The 20,882-nt window shown below is 42.2% G+C and overlaps 1 long non-coding RNA gene across 1 annotated transcript in view; it reads left to right on the top strand.

Annotated features, from left to right (window-relative positions):
- The first annotated feature begins 2,576 nt into the window (after nt 1-2,576).
- Nucleotides 2,577-20,882, top strand: part of LOC309353421 — a 30,370-nt gene continuing 12,064 nt past the window's right edge. The window contains exon 1 of the long non-coding RNA XR_014161833.1: nt 2,577-2,616. This is a non-coding gene — a long non-coding RNA (uncharacterized lncRNA). The remainder of the gene's footprint in view (nt 2,617-20,882) is intronic.

Genomic DNA, 20,882 nt, shown 5'->3' with positions numbered 1-20,882 from the left:
GTTCTCCTGTTGAGCAGAGTCTTCAGTCATTTTAAAGACTAACACATTTATAGTGTGTCTAATTGATTTATGACCCAAACTGATTACAGCTCTTACAGCAAACTCATAGGATCACTACTTATGAATCGCTTTAAAAAAAAGAGGAAATGCATAATCAAAAGAGAATGAAAGAGGAAATAATTTGCATAGAATGTGCATGTGCACCACACACAGACACTTAGAACTGCTATGATTTCTTACTTACAGTGAGGACACCTGTGAATCTGTGTGCCTGCTCAGTCTGTCTAGGTGGTGTTGATGGGAAACTTCAAGGCCACACTTGGTCTCCCTTCTCAGGACTCCTCCTATTTACTGAGGATTCCTCCTGACTTGCTTGCAGGCGTTAAGAAGGCGTTTGTTCTGATCTGTTTGCAGGGAGGTCCTATGACAAGGAGCCAATTCGTTCCTAGGAAATATAGCAAACAGGACATCAAAAAAATATTAAAACAACAAGAAGCACGATTAATATTTTTATTTAAAACATTACAGCCAGTAGGATTTAATTCCGAATTTGATCTTTCAGTTTTCATTTAATTACAGCAATGGGTATTGAAATGTGTGTCTAGATGTGAAATGTATGAGATGTAAGTACGAATAGTATCATGTCTATCATCTACTCCACCTCCCCACCTCTCTACTAATGTAAAACACCTATTGAAAATCCCATAATGAGAAAATGTGTGTATACATATACATATACATATATATATATATACATACACACACACACACACTATATATATATATATATATATATATATATATATATATATATACGAAAGCAAATATATATATATATATATACACATCTGTAATCAAACAGGGCTACCTTGCTAAGCTATTCAGTCTTGTATGCTTAAGCCAAGAAATTGTCTCTTCAAAGATATACAAGTGCATAATTATGAACTTTTGCGTCAAAATTGATTCTTTGTATATCGTGGGAGAATTTATATTTACTCTGTATTCAGTTGAACACCTAGAACTGTACAGTGGTACCTTGGGTTAAGTACTTAATTGATTCTGGAGGTCCATACTTAACCTGAAACTGTTCTTAATCTGAAGCACCACTTTAGCTAATGGGGCCTCCTGCTGCTGCCACGCCGCCAAAGCACGATTTCTGTTCTCATCCTGAAGCACAGTTCTTAGCCCGAGGTACTATTTCTGGGTTAGCGGAGTCTGTAACCTGAAGCGTATGTAACCTGAAGCATATGTAACCCAAGGTACCACTGTATTATGTTGATTCTGATAAGATTCCGTTTGGATTATTATCAGTTAGCACTAGTAAATGCATTGATGGCATGAGACAACTGAAGAAGCCCAGAAAACTGTGCTCAGGGAGAGTGCTATCTACCAACCCCAACAAATTGGCCCCACTGGGGGTGAAACAGCAGCCTCTCAACTGCATGGACTGCTAGGGCGAAACAGGAATAGAATGCTGGCGCCCTGCCTTTTTTTATTACTTCATATGCTGCTTCATCAGCAGCTAACAGAATGACTGCAGCAGCAGTGTTAGTAATGGGGAAAAGTAATATCTGGGAGATCCTGGATTTATCCCTCGGAGTGACCTTAAACTCTACCTCCAAATACAATTTGTGAAATAAGGTAGCAACTTATACTGCAGTATCCTAGAAGGGAGTTTGGCTTTAGGCCAGCTTCTTAAAATATGTGTGTACCTGTGAGAAAGAGAGGATGGGGTCACAGCCAAAAGCAAGTCAGAGTTGTAATTCTTCCTGGCATTTCCATTTAAAAAAGAGGGGAGTGGGGCACCTGTGGCCCTCCATAAGCTATTGGATTCCAGCTCCCATCAGCCACAGTTAGTATAGCTAATGGTCAGGGATGATGGGAATTGTAGTTCAACAGCATCTAGACATTTGGTCTTCAACCCTGGGCTGTTGTTGATGGGACTACAATTCTCACCATCCCCAGCCAGTTGGCACAATGATCAGGGTGATGGGAGTTGTAGTCTAATAATATCTGGGAGGAACCATGTTGGCTACCTCAACATATCCTGGTGCCCTCCACATGGTCTGCACTACAGCTCCTATCATTGGCCTTGCTGACTGGGGGCTGATGGGAATTGTACTCCAAAACATCTGGAGGGCACCAGGCTGAAGAAGGTTGACCTAAGGGTACAACCAGGTGGAATCTTAAAAAAAAACCACCTAATATGTTAAAAGTCATATAATTGAATTAAATATAAATACTATTTATTTATTTAAAAAAATAAGCGTTTGGGGTTTGTTAGATATACTAGTGCAAAGTTGGTTCACACCTGTGTGTTCATCACTTGATAACCGCAGCATCAAGTGACAAGCTGTGTCCATAAATGAGCCATAAATCGCGCACGGTCAGCTGCAAGTTCTCAAGTCCTAAGTAATCAGGTTGATTACTTGCATATGTGAAAAGGTGGAATCATGGAGGGAATCAGTATGGTATGTGCTGTTAGATTGGCATATGCAGGAGAACAAGTGAAATAAGAGCAAGAGAAAGGCTTCTCTTCCTACAGCACATTTTGCACTCTTATTTTCTGGCTATGCGGCTTATGAGATGCATCAGCGCAAGCCATCCTGACTCAAGGTAAGCTCAGTTTCTACACTGCACATCTGTTTCTTCTAAAGCTTTTCAAAGTAAGGGGCAGCTTGCAAGCTGGTCATCATTTAAATTGGGGACAGGGAGCCTGTGGCCCTCCAGATATTGTTGGACTGTGGCCTCCACCACAGTGCCATATTTAGTGTGGTGCAGGCAGTTCCCCTGCACAATGTGCCAAGTTGAGGGGGTGCAAAATAATAGCACCTATATTTAAACAGGTACCTACTGAGAAGATCCATTTAAAAAACTGTAATTCTCAAAGGAATTAATGTGAAAATAAGATTTTAAAATTCCTTCCTGTAGCACCTTAGGTGTTACCGGAAGGATTTTAAAATTTTGTTTCGACTATGGCAGACCAACACAGCTACCTACCTGTAACTGTGAAAATACGAGGTATTGTAAGGGCAAACTTTGTCCTCGCTCAGGCACCATATTATGAAAGTCTGCCCCTCCCTGTCTATCAGTCCCAGCCAGCATGGCCAATGGTCTGGGCCACAGGTTCCCCATCAATGATTTGCATCTTAGAAACAAAATGTGTGAAGTTTCTCTCCCCCACCTACCCTTTGTGTATAACTTAAGCTACGTAGCCACAGGATGATTCCTGATTGTTGAGAGGTATTTCCAGCAAACCATGCAAGGTTTAGGAGGGGGAAAGGCCAAGGTGAATAATGCCAGAGCTCCCTTTTGAGCCCAAACACCATGTTGTGTTCAAACAAGCACCTGCCCCTTGGCCCAAGAGTGCTCTAGAGAGCAGCTTCTGATGCCACCCACTAATCCGGAATCACAGGAGCTTCTCCAAGGAGCATGTTGTTCTCCTCGCCCTCATTTAATCCCCACAACAACCCTGAGAGGGAGGCTAGGCTGAGAGGCAGTGATGGTGAGCTCCATGGCCTAGTGGGGATTCAAACCCAGGTCTCCCAGGTCCTAGTCCAACACTCTAACCCTGTAGTTGCCAAGGTGAGGCACGTGCCCTACAGGGGGGCAATTTGATTTTTAAGGGGGGCAATTTGAGAGTTAGACCAAGTTAATGGCCTTTTAGGCTTCCTCCATGTGAATAGGAGTTCACTTTTTGAATATTAATTGTATGTCACAGGGGGGGTCAGGATATTAGAGATGCTTAAGTGGGGCATAGGGACGCGGGTGGCGCTGTGGGTTAAACCACAGAGCCTAGGACTTGCCAATCAGAAGGTCGGCGGTTCGAATCCCCGCGACGGAGTGAGCTCCCGTTGCTCGGTCCCTGCTCCTGCCAACTTAGCGGTTTGAAAGCACGTCAAAGTGCAAGTAGATAAATAGGTACCGCTCCAGCGGGAAGGTAAACGGCGTTTCCGTGTGCTGCTCTGGTTCGCCAGAAGCGGCTTAGTCATGCTGGCCACATGACCCGGAAGCTGTACGCCTGCTCCCTCGGCCAATAAAGCGAGATGAGCGCCGCAACTCCAGAGTTTGCTGCAACTGGACCTGATGGTCAGGGGTCCCTTTACCTTTTGAAGTGGGGCATGGCCAAAAAAAGGTTGGAAACCACTGCTCTAATCGCTATGTCACACTGGTATTTGAGAGATCAATTTTAAAAAGCACAGGTGACCTTTTATCAATGCAGGCGGGTTCCAAAGAGGTCGGCCATTTTAGAAGAGGCAAGACGCCACCCGCCACCTCAGAAGTGGGGTCTCGGGCATCCCAGGAAAGCTCTCCCGGCCCCATAAAACGGTTAGGCCTTCGAGGTGCCCCCAGACTCCTCCTCCTCGTTCTTCCGGCAAGGACAGACGGACGCAGCGCTGACCGCTGTGGGATTTCGCCCAGCATTGCAGGTAGCTCCTCCTTCGCCTGCTCTGGCGCGAGACTATGCAGCGCCGGTCAATACGGAGGCAGGAAAGCGGGGCTCTCCAGGGACTCCCGCCGCGCGGCTCCCATGGCAACGGGAGCTGGCGGGCTCGCGCTTGCCGCTGCTGCTCCTGCTGCTATCTTGCAGCCGAGGACGCACGGGGAGAACCATTTTGCTCCGCAGACCCGGGTGGGGTGTGTGACATGTCGAGGGTTAATTCGTCTGCGGCTGTTGGGAGAGACCCGCTGACCGGAGGAGGTGGTCGCCGCGGTGCAACCAGCAAGCAGGGCTCTTGCAATCCCATGCAGCGCTTGCTGCTCTGTGCATGGTTTGTTTTTTTTAATAAAAATAAATAGATACTAAGCGCACTTGCGCTTCAGCTCCGCTCAGCCTCTGCCAGGAGACGCAGTAGTCGGGGAGGATAAGACTTGCAAGCCCCAATCGCATCTGAAGGGCCACCGGATTTCTTATGGGCTCCCCCACCGTGCGAAATTGTTTCATTTTATTACTGTATTAATATTTTATTGGAATAATTTCATTTATATAAAAGAGTGACAAAAGAAAAAGCGAGAATGAAAAAGAAAAAACCCTCAATTACATTTCCATACATCGTATACAGATGTGTATAATCTTACTATCCTAATACACACATACACGTGGTTTCATAACTATAATGCAATAATAATTCTCTTCTTCCCAAGAAGAAAATCCAGCTGAATAATGTACAGTACTTGGTCATTTATGCACTGACTTGGGACAAAGTTGTTTCTATTTTTAAAAAAATTCATACTACATATATGAATTAGCTTATCAAACAATTACTGGTTTGGGTTCTTAGAATGGCTGTGCCAACCAATCAGTGGAACTTACTCTGTTTAACTTCCTCCTGATTTCATTTTCTTCAAACAAACAAACAAACAAACCAACCCATATTCTTGTAATACTGAATAACATTGCAAGCAACTGGTGGCATCTAACTACTAGCTCACATTTTCCCCATTTTAATCTGGTTTTACTCTTTCTGGGAGAAATCAGTAATACAGTATTTGATCTTTTTTAAATGTTACCAACAACCTGCTTGCAGTATTAAGCCCCCCCTGGAAGCCCCCTGGGTGCCCATTAGCTTGACTCCTCCATCATCATTTCCAACCATAACCAACTCCCAGACATCTGGTTTATTGAGCATTATCCTGATTTTGTTTGTACGGAGTTTGCAAGGATGTTAGATAATGCTGATTGTTTATGGAGTATATAAGTATATAAGATTGGGAATATTTTTGTTTATTAAACTGCAGTAGTAGCGTTGCCAAAGGATGGAACTGTTTTGCTGATTTTTGGAAAATGTGTTTTTGAGATAGAAGAATGCAAGGTTTGCTCTTGCTATTAATTATAATAGGAATAAAAGTTAACCAAAAAAATTAGAATGTGAATTTTGAAAAATACAATGAACAGATCATACTGAGTTCAGAGTTGCTTACATTTAATGTTAGGATGCTTATAAAATTGGGATCAATAATCAGTAGATATATTGCACTTTACTGTTTAGTCTGAACAACTGCTGTTAAGACTGTGCTTTTAGCAGATTCTGTATTTAATCCTACCATAATCTGGATCATTAAACTTATTAAGATCTTGTTTTTTGAGGGTGAATGAAGCACAATATGCTTTTTGCAACTGATAGCTTTATGACAAAGGGAGAGTCAGACCTTGACAAAATAAGAGTACTGTTGAAGGCTCTCGGGAACACTTTAAAAAAATTTAACATATTGTCCTTATTTATTTGCTTCTTTTTGACTTTGTGTGGTTTGTGGAGTTTGAACTATGCAGATGACACTTATTTATTTATTTATAACGTTTTTTTTCGCTCCCGCCATCCTTGCTTCTTTCCTGATTAACATTGAAATGAGTTTTGTCTACCTCATTTCCTCTGTCTTTGTGCCGTTTCTAATGATTCTGGGCCAATCCTAATTTCCATTAAAGTAATCGATAGACAGACTCCCATTGATTTCGGAGGAAGCTAGTTTAGGGCTTTGATGTTTCCTTTTCTTGCAGCTCAATATTATTTTCCCATTCAAAAATGTAAGAAATTGACTTGTTTAATATTTTTCTTTTTATCCTTGCCCTTTACACTTTTCACCCAAAGTGCTGAATAAAGGAACACTTACTGGTATGACCCTGCTCCATTAAGAGCCCAGATGTAAGATTTTTGCTGGCAAGTAAGTGCTTAGGAATGGGGTGTTCCAGGTCGCCATGTTCTTATTAGGTCTGTCAGTGGCTATTAGTCATGAAACCTTAATGGACCCTCCAGATTCTGAGTCAATAAATTGTTGATTATCCACTGCTGGAACCAAACAATAGGATATGGAAATTTCCATTGTTCCTATACGTGAGAGGCAATGGCTGATCAAAATGAACTTTGCTCTGTGCCATCAAGACCATTTCTCACATGCTTATATACTGGTGAAATGTCACAAAACTTTACTGTATCAAGTTGAGATTCTCCCACTAATTTTCAGAGACTGTATGGCCCAATGAACAGAAAGATAGGCAGGTATGAGTTCTGGTGCCTGCTAAACTTTGGTTTCAGTAGATGGTCCTGATTTGGGCAAGTCATTGGCCAGGTTTTTGGTGTAAGGCTAAACCATTGTTTGTTTAGCTTAGCTCTGGTTTGTTTGAACATGCCTGAAGCAACTAACTATGGTTTCTTTGGGGCCAACAACCACAACCTGAAATTATAGATTGCCTCCATGGCATTGGCATTTTTCAGGAAGGGTATACGACAAATTTAAGTTTGTGCAATTAAAGTGGATTGAAGTATTCTGCTGCCTTAGTGCAACAAATGACAAGAGAGCAACCAAGCAGCAATTTCCTGTCTTCTACAAAACACTTTTGTATAAGAGCCAGGTATACACAGAACGGGCAAGGAACAACAAACCAGTGTTAGTAAAACAAATGCGGTTTGCTTGATCATCCATGAACCTGGATTTTTCTACAAACCACAGATGTTTAAAGCAAATTAACAGTGGGTTTAGCATTATGCTCACATGCAGTCATTGTCTCAGTCTTGGTTTTCTTGTCTGTGAAAATGGGACTTCTACTTATCTACTTCTGTGTGTGTTATAACAGATGTGATAAGGATTGTGAAGCAGTACACAGTAAAAGTTGTTGTTTTGCAACTCCTATAATTGCTATTTTAATATTAAACTTACATGGGCCACTTCTATTGTAAGAAAATGGCTCTTCTAGCTCACATTAACTTAGTGTTCACATGAGTGCAGTGTGAGAGAAGGCCCAAAGTGCTGTTTGTGTAATGTGTATTTCATTGTTCATGTTTATATAAGGCTTTTTTAAAGTGTTGGTCCCATAGTTTGTTTCCCATTCTAACAATATGATGCTGCAAATTTTACAAAAGAAAGAAAGGTGAAAAAGAAGTATTAGGAGAAAACATATATTTTACCTATAGATGGCTACTTTGTATATTTTAAGAAGACAATTCAGTGTGCTGAATTTATCTAATAAATGCTGTCAGTTAAAAGTCTTTATCAATTATACAGAAGTTAAGTTAAAGATTTATTGGTCTGGAAGGTAAATAATGACCAAAGATGAACCCAAAATCAATATTGACTTTGAAGGATAATCAGACCTGAGAACTGCCTCAGTATTAAGTCTGTGGTACAAAAAAAGGAAGTCTTCGCATTTCTAAAACCCACCCCATACAAACCCCACTGCTAGGTTGTAATAATAGAAAAGCAAATGAATTATAATAGAAAAGCAATAAAAGACAATTTGCTTTGCATGTATGTATGCATTGTGTGATGTTTGCCCCAAAAGAGCTAGTTTAGGGAATCCTCAAAGGCTTGTGTATCCCAAATAGGAATCTTTCCTTTTTCTATTTGAACAATAAGCTTTTAAAGGAAAAATGCCTTCATTGCAAAAACCTGCTTGCCATGTAGCATATCAGTACATTCTCCTAACCATGATACTGCCTTACATATGTAAACTTTAGGGCTTCTCAATTTTAACTGGTAGATTAACTGACTGACAGTGCAATCCTATGTGTCTTTAGAATTAAGTCCCAAATTGAAACTGAATCCAGAGAAAATTGAAGTGCTGTCAGTGGGCATGCCTTATGTTCTGGAGCTGGCAGAGTTGCCTGTTCTTAGTGGGGTCAGTGGCGTAGCGTGGGTTGTCAGCACCCGGGGCAAGGCAAGTAATTTGCACCCCCTAACCCGTGGATTTGCGCCCCCTAACCCTAACCCCCAGATGTTGCGCCCGGTGCGGCCGGCCCCCCTGCACCCCCCACGCTACGCCACTGAGTGGGGTTGCACTCCCCCTGAAGGAGCCAGTGTGTTGTTTGAGGCTGCTCCCAGAACCACCTTTGGCTCTCAAGCCACAGGTGGCCTCTGTGCTAGGAGCACCTATGCCTGCCTGATGCACCATTTCTGCATAAGGATATCCTGGCTAGGGTTACGCATGCTCTGGCAACCTCCGAGGCCAAAATGTGTTCTAGGAGCCTTTGAAAATGTTCCAGAAATAGCACCTGATGTAAAATGTCGAGGCAAGAACGCTGTTCGGAGAACTAGGCCACGAATATATCTACACAGGTTGCCAATTGTTTTCCAGCTCCAATTCAAGGTGCTTGCTTTGACATTTAAATCTCTCAAGGGCTTGGGACTGCAAGAACACCTTCTCGCATTCTGTGCTCAAGAATCAGCAGATGGGGCCTTCCTGGTGGTCTCTCCCACGATGTAGTAGGTGGGGTGGGGACCCAGAGACAGGCCTTTTCAGTGATGACTCACATTTTCAGAACTCCCTACTTACTGAGCTGCACCCAATATACCCTCCAACATTTCTCCAATGAAAATAGGGTCATCCTAAGGAAAAGTGCAACATTCCAGGATCAAATCAGAATTCCAGGGGACATCCCTGGAAAATAGGGACACTTTGAGTTTTCCTTGTAATAATGTGTGATAGCTTTTTGATAACTAAATTTTTAAAGCAACTTATAGTTCCTTCAGCATCTTAGAAAACATAATAGACATATTTATTTTAATTTAGTGTATTTGTTTGGTTGACAGCTCTAATTATATTCATCGATTTGTCTGGTTTTGCTCTTTTTTATTAAAAAGACAACAACAACCAATGGGACTAACATAGTTGTGAGAGGCTATTAAAACCCTACTGGGGCACAGAAAATACCAGTACCTATGCAATTATAAATACCCTTTCCAAATAATTTATAATTCCAAAATAGTCCTATTTGCTTCCCCTTCCTGTGCTCCAGAGCAGGCTGTTGAAGGACTTTGCTTTTTGACCACAGTTCTAAAGAATCGTCAACTTTTAATTGGTCCTGGTAAATTTAACTCCAGGCTCTGCTTTTCCAGAATGGCTAAGACGTTTAAGTTTATCATATGCAACATCCTGAATCACTTCTTTTGGATTGCCCTGAATCGTTCCATGGCATTTCTGGCTCCCTTATGCATCAGAGAAGAATGTAGCTTTTATATACCTCCCAAGATTCATTCTGAATTTTGACAGATTACTTTAAGTGCCTTCTTCCTTTGTCATCTCTTTTAATAGATTCCCTGCCCCCCAGGTCTGTCAGTTTCCTGGGCCAAGAAGCTGCTTTCGTTCACCTCGGGAACAAAGAAACTGCTCCTGTTTAACTTAATCAAATACTCTCTTCTTTCTCATAGAAAGGGAAGCAGCCAATTTACGTCCCAGCTCTATTAAGCCTGAAAACAAATTTCCTGCATTCCGCTAATATGAAGTCTTCCCTCCCCTTGTCTACCTTTTTCTTCAGCTTTGTATAATGGTGAACATTTTAAAAGGACTTCACACAAACAGGTTCTATATTAGTTGCAAACCCCATTTGCGTCTTCATTAAAGCATTATAACTTAAATATTTCCCCTCCAAGTCACTTAACTGTTTTGTTTTTTTTCCAATGTAAAAATTGCTGTTTGAAAATCTGAAAGCTTTATTTTTAATTTTGTTTGTTTGCTCAGTTTCTAAGCCACTGTAGAACATTCTTTCTCTGGGTGACTTTGTGGCAAGAATCAAGTTGCATCAAATGCAATTATAATGTAACTGTGATTGTTGTTGTCGTCATGTAAGGATGGGGAAGAAAGTAATTTCAAATTTAAAGGTAAAACCACCTAATTCACACTTTCCAAAAGTATACAAAAAAATCTGAAACAGCCATATTTTGAAATTTGCAATTCTCTGAAGTTTGCAATGCAGTTCTCCTGCCAAGTAATAAGTGCAAAAAAAATTCATATACTATGGTAAACTCAGCATGACAAAGCATGGATTAGTTTTAATGACATACAAAATTGCATTATATTAGGGGGAAATGCATAGCATTTTAGACAAAGTAGCATACAAAAATGTGTATATTGGCAAAAATTATCGTTCAAATGCTGGTGGGGAAATGTGAAAAACTGAATTTAAGATTGGAGAAATGAGAAACTCAGAGCGACTGAAATTGACAGATTCATTCATCCCTAGCGCCACACAGAGAAATACACTGGAAAAACAATGAATGGTGTGGCTAAGTAGCACATAATTTAGATTTTACTTCAGTTGGGATGAGGATTTTGAAGGATTTCCCCCCCTGTAAAAATAAACATGAAAAGCATGACATGTGTCCATTGCATGTGCCCATTTCCCTGCAAGAAAGCAGCAATAGATATGAGCTTACCAGAACACACATGAACAGCAAATTAGATGTGTGTGTGGTTGCCACACATGACGAGGCTCATATTGATGAAACCAGCTTCTGCATGCACTTCTGCTGCAGATTTGTATCACTCTGTAAATCTACATCACAATACTCGGCTTCACTCATTGAAGGGGCTGAATTATTTTGGGGGGAAGCGGAGGGAATATGCACTGCAACACAGAACTGTTGTGCATGATCAGAGCTGAATCAGGAGCACAGTGTAAAAAGCCTGACAGTGCAAACCTAGGGAGGTTTCCTCAGAAGTAAGAAGTGTGTATAGGATTGCAGCCCACATATCAAATGAGTAAGTAATGTTTTATTGGCTATTTAGGTTCATTTAGGGGGAATCTCTGTTTTTGCATTTGTTTTGTCTCTCTGAGTTCTCTTTTTTTTAATAAATAGATTTATTTATTTTTAGCAACACATTCTTTTGAGGGTATTTGGCAGCATAGCAGAATTCCATTCCTGTGCTGAAAGTTAAGGAAAGTGATTACTCATACATATTTTACTTGGATGAATAAGTACTAAAATGCTGAGCAGTAGAGAAATGAATATAAAAAATATATGAAAATGCTCCGTATATAATACAATAAGAGAGATGTTTCAAATAGAAAACCAAATAAAACTGGCTTGAGAAAATAGAATTACTTTGTCTTTAGAGCTGCAACCTTTTACTCACTTCCCTGGGAGTAAATCCCAGTAAACACAGGGTGGCTGACCTCTGACTAGATGTAGATAGGCTTGCGCTGCACACTTATTATTTTCTGTTGATCTGTTTGCACATTGGATTAAAAATTATATATCACACACTTTTTCTCTCCATGATCTATTTTGCAATATGTGTAAATAATACTTTACGTTAATTGTTAGAGTTGTATATATAAAATTGTAAATATATATATATATATTTGTATATACATTTCATTTATAATAAGTAAGCACATCCTAGGTTTAAAAGCAAACCTAAGAAAACCTCTAGGTATATATATTTGAAAGGTAGCAATTTTTTGGAGATCTCATCTTTTTGAGGGTATTTTAAGCAATGACTAACACTGAATTGACACTGGAAGTGATGGTATTCCAGCTGAACTATTTAAAATTTTAAAAGATGATGCTGTTAAGGTGCTACACTTAATATGCCAGCAAGTTTGAAAAACTCAGCAGTGGCCAGAGGATTGGAGAAGATCAGTCTACATCCCAGTCCCAAAGAAGGGCAGTGCCAAAGAAGGCTCCAACTACCACACAATTGCACTACAAGGCAGGCTTAAGCAGTATGTGGACCGAGAACTCCCAGAAGTGCAAGCTGGATTTAGAAGAGGCAGAGGAACCAGAGACCAAATTGCAAACATGTGCTGGATTATGGAGAAAGCTAGAGAGTTCCAGGAAGACAGGAGTGCCTGGTGTGCTCTGGTCCGTGGGGTCACGAAGAGTCAGACACGACTAAACGACTGAACAACAACAACACTGAATTATAATTGTAAATATTGGAAGAGGCAATTCTTAGCATGTAGGCTTTATTTCTGTATTATTTATTTCCTAGAGTAGTTTTAGAATAGATTTCCAAGGAATTTGGGGCATGCCTTTAGAATGGTTTGCTGAAGACTTTAGCAAATGTCAGAGTGACCAGTGTGGCTTTAGCAATGTCAAAAGATCCTTGGAAGAAGCAGGCAGTTAGGTGATTATGTTGCTCCAAGACTATGCAGGCAATTATGATGAAATTAGGCATCTAATACTTTGCCAGACAAGTCTATATCTAGCCCAGCACATGATCCCCCCTAGCAAATGTCAGTAACCAGTAGAGACTGGTGGAATGCAGTTGCATCACCTGACCTCCCAGCACCAAAGTTATTGCTGTTACTGGGAGTGGCAAGGTGGCCCACACCTTGCAGATGCACCAGCAGTCAATACATTGCCTCTGCTGGTGTATCTCCTTGGCACCAACCTCCCTGCCGACTTCCTCTCCCACTCTAAGCAACAGTGACACTGCTGGTGGGAGGTCAGGTAAGTGTTGCCTCTTTGCCCATCATCTGCTACTGGCAGTAGCTCTCCAGAGTCAGGCAGACTTTCCCCGAAGTCCTTTGCAACTAAGCGTAAAGGTAAAGGTCCAGTCGTGACCCACTCTGGGGTTGCGGCACTCATCTCGCTTTATTGGCTGAGAGAGCTGGTGTATAGCTTCTGGGTCATGTGGACAGCATGACTAAACCGTTTCTGGCAAACCAGAGCAGCATACGGAAATGCTGTTTACCTTTCTGCCAGAGTGGTACCTATTTATCTACTTGCACTTTGATGTGCTTTTGAACTGCTATTTTGGCAGGAGCAGGGATTGAGGAGCGGGAGCTCACCCCCTCGTGGGAATTCGAACCGCCGACCTTCTGAACAGCAAGCCCTAGGCTCTGTGGTTTAACCCACAGCGCCACCCACATCCCTGAGCATAGCAGTGGTTGAATCCAGACCCTTTCCCTTCTATATCCAAAGTGTATTATTGTTATCAGTGCAATTCTGTCACAATTATCCAGCTGCAGTGAATCCAGTGGGCAGTGGCATAGTTAGGTCATGTGAGACTCTGGACTCAATGGTCTTAAGAGCGGCTTTCTTAGATGGTAATACTTACTATTTCACTGTACAAGGTGAGAGCCTTTAACAGGAAAAGGACAGGAGAGAGTATGAACCTGTTACTTCTGCTTGACAATTCAACAGCTTTTGTTATCATCAACCAGTATATCCTTCTGGATCCATTCTGTGGTTGGCACTTGGAGCACTGCTCTGAAGTGATTTCAGCCCTACCTTCAGGGCCAGTTCCAGAGTGGGTGACTCTGTAATTTCCCCCTCTCCCACCCCCACCAAACTTCTATATGAAGTCATTGGAAGTGGTCACTAGGATCTTTGGCGCATGATATCGTCAGTATGCTGGTGGCACTCAGCTCTATTTCTCCGTAACGTCTGAATCAGGAGTAGAGTCTTAAACTGGCATCCAGATGCAGTGGTAGCCTGGATGTGGGGGCCAATAAACGGAGACTGAATCCTGGCAAGACAAAGGCCCTGTGGGTAGGTGGCTTCTGGGGCTGAGAAACTGGCCATTTCTCCTTTTCTGGATGGAGTCGCGGTCCCGTTGAATGTGAACAGTTTATAAAGATTTCACAATTAAAAAAAAAAGATGATTTGATTTCAAAATGAAGGGAGCGGGTGAGAAAAATGTAAATAATAACACACACATCCAATTTGTTGGCTGCCAAACTTAATTCCTGCAGTGATCCCAATACTTGGCTGTTTCATTAATGTTACATCTATCAAGCAGAAAGCAACACATCAAGATGAGAGATATTAGTGGGTGGGTGTTTTTTTGCCATGTCGGTAACATCCTGCTTTGGGTTTTTAACATGGCTGCTTGAGCCCTACTTAATTGTGTGATGTGAGCATAGCTCCCTCTGTTGGTTTCTGTCCAGAGTTGCATCTAGTTGATGGTATTCTGAGTGTACCGATGATGATCTGTAGACCCTATTGCAGCGCTGTGGAGAAGATGCCAAGGGTTTTGGTATGCTTGGGTGGCTTGTAGTGCTGATATTCAGAATCATTATAATACCAGGCGTGCATATATTATATTGGGCCCTTTACTAGCAGGCGTTTAAGTAACAGCTACCTGTATGCTGTGGGAAAGCTTCCTTGTATTTTACAAGAAGGATTTAATAACATACTGGAAATTTAGGTTTCCACAATTAAAGTGGATTGGAGCGCTCTGGTGCTATTATACCACTTTAATAGCATCTGCCAAAGAATCTGGTGTAGTTTGCTTAGCCCGGTGTTAGAGGATCCCTGTTCCCCTTGCAGAGCTACAATTTCCAGAGTTCCCTGGGAAGAGGGACTGATTGTTAAACAACTCTGGAAATTGTATCTCTGAGGATTCCTCCCCCCCCCTTTCTCATCAGTTGGTGGTTTTTATTGGACTCACTGCTGATTTTTGCCTTGGTATGGTAATTGTTCCATGCTTGCTCTTTAACAAAAAAAAAAAAAAAATTTAAATGATGTTGCTGGTCTTTGAATTTGTTTTGGTTTTGTGGTTTCTATTGTGTTGTGCCATTCTGGGAGAACTTGGGGGGGGGGGGGCTAACAATGCTTTAAATAAATAAAGTAACAAACAAACCCTGGTGTGACTGTTAGCAGCCAAGACTGATTAAAAAAAAGTTTAACTAAACAAAACTAATTCCTTTCTTTATTTGGGGGAATTGATTTGGTCTGTGAGGGCCGCACTGCAAAACTATATGGTTAGATCCTTTGCTGTGGGCAGTGCCTGCTCTCTGCAGCAACCTGCCTATGAATAGTAGACAAACACATTTTGCTGTGGTAGTTTTTGGTGCCTGCTAACAGCATTTTGGTTGAGTCACACCTACTCAGATGCCTAATTTTTCCATGCAGTTTTGATATGTGTATCTGTTTTAAAACTTCTAGTTTCATTTATATTTTGAAGGGGGCATTACTTCAATTTGCTTTTAGCGTTTTATCACATTTTAATGAATATTTTATATTGCCTTATGCAAACAGCTTAGAGGTTCCTTTCAATTAAGGTATGCACCAATCTTGTCAAATAAAATTCAGAGGTGCCCTTCTGCTAGCATAAGGCCTCTTGCACTCATGAAAGGGCCTGTTTCCAGCTTAGCTGAAAGATGTTTCGTGGGGGGAAATGGGATGCCACCTCCCAAGGAAGTTCTTCTGTCCATACGAGTCTTTGTACAATGCCAGTTTACACTGGTGGTTGTATATAAATTAGTGATGTAACCTTTCCAGCAGTTAATACAATTAGGAAGGGGTAGGGTTAGAAATCTGATTTAGTTTGCAAATTCACACTTTCTGAAAAGCTATGGGAGCCAAAGCATAGCCCGCCCTTCAACATTCACACTTCAAGCCAACTTTACAAGTTAATTTGTACAGATATGCATTTACTAAGGTGGAGTATGCATATAAACACATATATTAGTGAAAATAACATACAAAAAAGGATTACATTAGAGAAAATAGCTTTTGTAAAAATGTAAATTGGGCAATATTGCGTATGAAATAGGAGAAAGTCATATTAAAATGATGACTTTTCATGAGGACTTATGTGTTGTGTGTGTTTATCAAAGCTGGAGCACTGAATTTAAGATTGGAAAAATGAGAACTGAGATGAACTGAAATGGACAGATTTGCTCATCCGTAGCCACAGTTCAGTGGCATAACTCACCCTTTTGCATGCAGAGGTTCTAGTTGCAATCCATGGCATTTCCAGGCAGGACTGGGAATGATTACCCTCTGAAACCTTGGGGAGCTACTGCCAGAACTAGATGGACCAATGGTATGGGTCTGTAAGGCAACTTCCTATATCCTTAAATTAAACAACTTCCTTCAGCCTAGCCAGTGTTCACAATGTGGCATATGAGCTTCTAAATTAAAATGAGTGAGTTTCTGAGTGAGGACTGCTTTGTTAGTTAGTTTCAATCTTACACAGTGATTATAGAAAAAAGCTCCTGGATATTTAATTAAATTAGAAGTGTGCCTTGTCTTGATCCCTTGAGTTACACAGAGACATGGTGGGGGAAATAACCCACAAAAGCTCTCCCCTTTTAAAAATACGGGGGGGGGGGGAGTAGTAAATTGTCACTGTCTCAAGCATTGGTTGGAACTTGCAGGTTATTGCTGAGGCAAAGCAGAGGACATGAATGAAGTAGTCATACGTTAACAAAGCTGGCAGATCTCTGGATGCTGCCTGTTCTTTTAAAAAAGTATTTTTTAAAATATTTGTTTATTAGCTTTCTCACTCATAAAATATAAATACAAATTTGCTGCCTTTGAGATGGCCCCACTGTGTCTCTGGTGGCCAGATTCCAGAATCACTAGCCTGTGATAACTCAGAGTAGATTTGTACTTGTACGCAGTGCTATTTTTCTAGAAAAAGAGGTGCCGGAACTCACCATGAACTAGGGGTGGAGGAAGGAGGGTATGGTGGGTGCAGTGCGCCCCGGGTGTTACCACTGAGGGAGAGTGACAAAATGCTGGGCGGCACTCACCGCGGGGCCTGCAATGTGCCTAAGCCACACGTCTCTCCTGGGAGAGACACGCTGGCTTGGGAGCGCACAGGCTCCGTGCTGCCCAAACGGTGCGCCTGCTGCCTCCCCCTCCCCAGCTGTGGGGTGGCTGAGTGGGAGGAGGCAGGCAGACTCTGGAGGTCCCACAGTGCACCCCGCCCCTATGGACGGCTCGCCCTGCTGCTGGCTGCAGCACCCCAGGCACCCAAGCGGCTTCCTCCGCCGCTGCCATGAACATCTCCCATTTTCTCTTATAATGGCAATGGGGCTTCTCACACACGCAGCCCAACAAGACAATTACAAAAATCCACCAACAGCATACAAATCAATATGGCTAACCTGACCCAAAGCACACACCCGTCCCACTCACACATGAAAACAAAGACCACCACAGCCAACCATAAATGAACAACCACCCCCTAGGCCAACCCCAACCTCTCTCACCACCAAAGGAACACAGGTGAGCAGCAAAGAACCTGCACAAGCAACGCTGACACCAAACCCCACATATATTAAGTAAAATAGAAATATCATTACCCCCCATCCTTCCCCCCCCCCACCTCTTTCCCCTTTTTCTTCCTAATGTCTCAACAAATGAAACTGATTTGTAAAAATGTTACATGGGGGGGGGGGAGGAACGAGAGAGAGAGACATTGCACATACTTTTGTAAATCAAGGAAATCTTTAATAAAAATACATTTTTAAAAATTAATAATAATGGCAATGGGGTCCAGCTGAGAGGTGCCGGAACTGAGTTCCAGTGAGTTCTGGCTGAAAAAAGCCCTGCTTTTATGTGCAGGTTATCCCAGCGTATTGCACAGCATATTGTCCTAAACAAAAAGGACAAAAGGGGGCACAGATCTGCATTTATATGTATAGCTGTAAATTTAGAAACAACTATGGTGGGGAGGAAGATTGTGACTGGTGCTCACAGCTGATGGGCAACTTCAGGGCCTTCAGTCTCCCTTCTTAGGGTTCTTTAACAGGAAACATTCAGCCAGAGAGCCTTCCAAATGAAGGACACATTGAGGCAGAGGTCTGTCTTCTGGCAGCCCTTCAACTAGACGTCTGTCGTCCGTAAAGCAGGACACCTGGGCACCCTAGTCAGCTTAAACATAAGTACTACCTCACCAAATAAAGAATCTATCTATCTATCTATCTATCTAAACCATACTGTGGATAAAGCTGTCAGAATGTTTTAAGTTTACACAGTGAGATGGCGGCCCTCCTTACGCATGTGGGGCTGGAGAATGATGTTCCTTTACCCTGAGCTCAGATGGAAGAGACACTTTCCATGCACAGCAGCTACTACTGCTAATAACTCCTGCTCCTGTAAACACGCCTGACCTCTTTTTGACAGTCGCTAATAACACTGGTGGAGCATCGACAGTGCTATAATTACTCTCAAAAATATGGCCATGTATATGTGACCTTGCCTTAAGACCCAGGCTGAATTTAAAGCAGTGACCTCAAAGGGAAGGGCTCTGAGGCTTTTAACGAAACCCCTGCGCAATACATTTTCCCCTGTCAGGATGTTGTAATCTAAACAAACTCCTGGAAGGTTTCGAGGCTTCTGAGCTTATAGGGTGGTAGCCATCAAGCTCCGGTGAAGATTGTGGGCCCATTCATGCATTGCGCTCCTCAAATTTCGAGGAGGATCTTGTCTCTTCTTTTCTATCCCAGTTGGGATTTTAGAAAGCAGCGTCCGGCAGGCTGGGTTTTAATTATTGCTTTCCGTTCACTTGTTTTGCGGAGAGTCCATCTTTGCTCAGATACTTCTGTGTGACAGACTGTGCGTAAGACTGAAAGACACTTCAGTCTCCAAGGGAACTGCCTGAACTATGATAAGCTGCTTTTGCCCTCATTGGGGACACTCTTTTCCTATTACTGTTTTCACAACCTTAGACTTGATCTGCACCTGGGGTGACAGCTGCTTGTTTAATTGGCTGTCGCTGACATTCCTTCAGGGTTGTCACAAGTGTGGAGAGGCAATGCCCAGAGAGAGAGAAAATATTGCATGTATGTGCTGCGTGCCTGTGTGTGGGCCTGACAGGCGCTTTCTCATATTCTTTCTGGTATACCATTATTTTTCGTACCACTGCAAATGCATGAGGGGTGGGGAGTGGGATATATATATATATGGTGTGATCACACACAGACCATGATACGGGATGCCAGGGATCATGTGTGTGTGTTTTGTGTGGAAAATGCCTTCCCTGTAGCAGAAGCACCAAACCGCGCCAGCATTTTCATTATGATTCCAATATTCCCGTTATCACAAAAGCTGGCAGTTTTAATGACAAACGGCTGTCATCGCATAAAGCATTTTAAGAACTAATAAACCTCTCCTGAATACCAGGGTGAATCATATTAGGGCTGAATTCCTGAATTCATTAGTAAAATCAAATAGTGTGTGGTAGGAATATATATTCTGAAATCTATTCAACGTAACTTGATTCTACGCTGTCGGGAATAACGTGGCGAGCAACTCTCTGTCTCCTGCCGTAGCTTTTCAGCCATCACGCAGCCTCCTCTGCCCTTTTGTGTTCCTAAGCCTGTAGATTTGCATATCATTTTAGATTTGCATATTTTAATTTTCAGGCTTGCTTGTATTTCACAGTTGACAGGTTGGTATTGCTTTTTCACATTAATCCCAGTCAGATGCAGAAGTTAACGAAAAGGCAGGGTGTGGGAAGCCCCAGAAACCAAACATTTGAGCGGTGATCACTTTATATTTGTCAGCAGTTAGTGGTTCCTCATGTCTGATCCCTCATGTCATGCCGGCAATCAAACACTGAAGGATGATACCCACATTGTGTGGCTACACTGAAATACTTTATTGTCACTTGTACAACTTGTATACAGTGAGATTTCACATGTGTCTCCCCACCCTCACCCCATTGGGAATAGAGTTTGCTTTCCCATGGGCAAATGCGAGGCTGTTAGCATGTGTGCAGAAACAGAGTTTTGAGGTATCCCAAAATGAATGATGAGGCTCTTGTCTGGTCCATGGCGAAGCCCTTGCATGGCCTGTTCACTGTGAGCAAACTACAATTCAGTCATGGTTTCAAAAACACAAACAGAAGTTTTCACTTTTCCTCTTTGATTTGCCCCTCTGGAACAGGCCCGGGCCCAGTTTGTTCCATGTTTAAAAACCCAGTACATTTTAAAAAAAATGGTTTGGCAACTACTCATGATAGTAACAACTTCCATAAGGGTAGTTTTAATAGTATGTTGCAGCAAACACAGCCAGGAGCTTTGTGACTCCTCTGCTGGTACAGGTTAAGTACTTAATGTGTTCTGGAGGTCCGTACTTAACCTGAAACTGTTCTTAACCTGAAGCACCACTTTGGATAATGCGGCCTCCTGCTGCTGCCGTGCCGCCGGAGCCTGATTTCTGTTCTCATCCTGAAGCAAAGGTCTTAACCTGAAGCACTGTTTCTGGGTTAGCGGAGTCTGTAACCTGAAGTGTATGTAACCTGAAGCCTATGTAACCTGAGGTACCACTATATAAGATTTTGAGGGGTACAGTGGACAGCTGCTGGCAATATGCACTCTTGAAGACCATCAAGCTTTGCCTGGCAATAGTATAGGTCCAGTGCAGGGTCCCACTGAGAAATCAAAGAAATGCTACGTCACATGATCTACAGTTATTGTGCA

This window comes from Podarcis melisellensis (assembly GCF_964234715.1).
Source record: "Podarcis melisellensis genome assembly, chromosome: 12".
Lineage (NCBI taxonomy): Eukaryota > Metazoa > Chordata > Lepidosauria > Squamata > Lacertidae > Podarcis > Podarcis melisellensis.
The sequence above is the reverse complement of the archived record's forward strand: the minus strand, read 5'-3'. Positions and strand labels throughout refer to the sequence as shown.